The following is a 2,525-nucleotide window of genomic DNA, read 5'->3' as shown; positions in this document are numbered from 1 at the left end:
CGAGTTCATAGTCCAAAGATTTAATAGCAGTGATTAGTTTACTGTAAGTACATGTATGATAAATTATACTTTTAGATTAATATTTAAGTAGCTTTTTATCATATCGTATTGTCGCTCATTTCATTGGTATTATTGCATTTAATTTTTTTAATCTTTCTTGTTTTTATGTGACCCTGACATGAAGCATCTTGTGATTTGTTTTATCTTGAAAGGCACTAAAGAAAAAAACAACAACTTACTAATTAGTTTAAAGTTAGTATTTTTTGGATTCCTGTGGTTTAGCCAAATAAATAAAAATGTCATCTGCAAATGAAGCTAACTTTTGTTCTTTATGAGATTGTCTTGTTGAATTTAAAAGATTTAAATATTTTCATTCATAGATTGAAAATGGTGAGAAAGATAAGATTAATCAAAATAATCCAAACCCTCAAGCAAACTGATGTCCGACATTAAAAAAAAAGGTTTTTGTGAGAATACTAATGAGCAAATGGATCTAGAGTCGGCAAATTAGGCTTATACCTTGAAAAAATAATGTAACATGATCATCATGTGCTTCAAGAATATTTCAGTAAATGGTGGTGGATTAGGATTATGTTGGGAAATTTAATACTTCTCTGTTAATTTGTGACATTTTTATGATGACATCATTAACTGAGGTTGAACAATACAGCATTTGAAAACAGATCAGGCCAAAATTATAGTACTGCTTTTTGTCACAAATGGTGGAGTGAAGAGGGGGAACTGAAATTACAATCCATCCATCAGTGCATGTTTTGACCATGATAACGTGAAAAATAGATGAGGTACTGACCTCCATTTCGGTGTGTGGCAACAACAAGGCATAAGAAAAGTTCCTTTTGAAAACTGGGTTGCCAAGTCAAAATCCAAAATGGCTGCTGCCATATATGTAAACAGCAGTCTCTTGCTATGTCACGGCTCGACTTTTGTGGACTCGCTCGTTCGTTGTTTTTCAACGATTGTCAATTTTAATATTACTCACGTGATTGGGATGGTACAGGATAAAAAGTTAACAAAAAAAAAACTTCGGACAAGCGCCACATGTAGTTTTCTTTCAGTAAGCCTACACTGTAACGCCAGTCAAAAGAACTACACTACCCAGAAGCCAACAGTGCTTCCGGACACTGCGTTCTGCTGAAATGGAATAAAAGTTTTACAACACAAAGTCAGATGTAACGATCTAGCTATTAAGATCACAGAACTGGCAGGAAAGTTGCAAATAATCCTGAATATTCCTGAAGCTTAAGTATCCATGCAAACATTAACCTGAACGAGTGGGCTTCATGGCTACAGGGTATAGATCTGCAGAACCGGAACCGAGCTGCTGGTCTGCAGAGCTGGTGAGTAAAATGTTGCAGTACAGTACAGTACATGTACATATGTTGTTAAAATTACATAGGTTTAAGAGTTTAGAACATTTCAAGAGTATGGGAAGAGTTTCTAAAGCCTTACATACATATATACATATACACATATATATACATACATATATACATATACATAAATATATACATATATACACATTAGGGCTTTAACATATTACTTGAGTTATCGACACATCGATTCCTAGGACATCTATCGAGTTTTTAAATTTCACGTTGAGTATTCATGGTGACGTCATTACGTTGCCGTTACGTCATTGTGTCACGTGTCAGATGATCCGCACCGGGCGCGGGCTTCAAAATGGATTCCTCCAAGCAGACGGATGGAGCAAAGCAGGCCCAGTCTTGGCAAACAGGTAGAAATGCATCAGTAGTCTGGAAATATTTCACTAAAGATGAATCTTCCAGTTCAACTACTGTAAGGAAACAGAAAATGAATCAACTTCCTGACTGTTTGGAGCTTGTTGCGAATCGGTGTTACACCATATTCTGTGACCACCGTATATTGTGACTGTAGGGGGCGGTGTTGCATGCACTGTTGCAGGTTACAGAATATGGTGTAACACCGGGTCCAATGACTGAACCAGAACCAGCTTCCTCTGACCTTGTTTCACAAACAAAAAGCAAAAAATATTAATCTCTAAACCTATTAAAAAAACCTATAAACATATTAATCTCTACAACTAAACCTAATGCGCACCACTGCGGGCGGTGGTGCGGGGTGGTCGTCCGCCCCACTGTTTTTAGTTTCGTTTTTTATGTGCCGGCCATTTCTTTAACTTTTGCAGCTTAATAATAACTAATAGTTTTGGTTTTCCTGTGACTTATTTGCAGTATGATAAATGGTAGGAGCATAATATACTCTCCCAATGTTTTGTTGTTCCTTTGTTTTGTAAATAATAAATGACGTTTTTTTTGCCATTTTATTTATTTATTTTTTGCATCTTGAGATCGTATGACGTCATCAACCACTCGAGTTCTACTCAAGTTTTATTATGTTAATGTCGAGTTCAACCCCCAATATATATACATATACATATACATGCATGTATGCATATTCATATACATACATACATACATATATATATATATATATATATATATATATATATATATATATATATA

Source organism: Nematolebias whitei, chromosome 23 (assembly GCF_014905685.2).
Source record: "Nematolebias whitei isolate Nwh7 chromosome 23, NemWhi1, whole genome shotgun sequence".
Lineage (NCBI taxonomy): Eukaryota > Metazoa > Chordata > Actinopteri > Cyprinodontiformes > Rivulidae > Nematolebias > Nematolebias whitei.
This window is presented reverse-complemented; position numbering follows the sequence as displayed.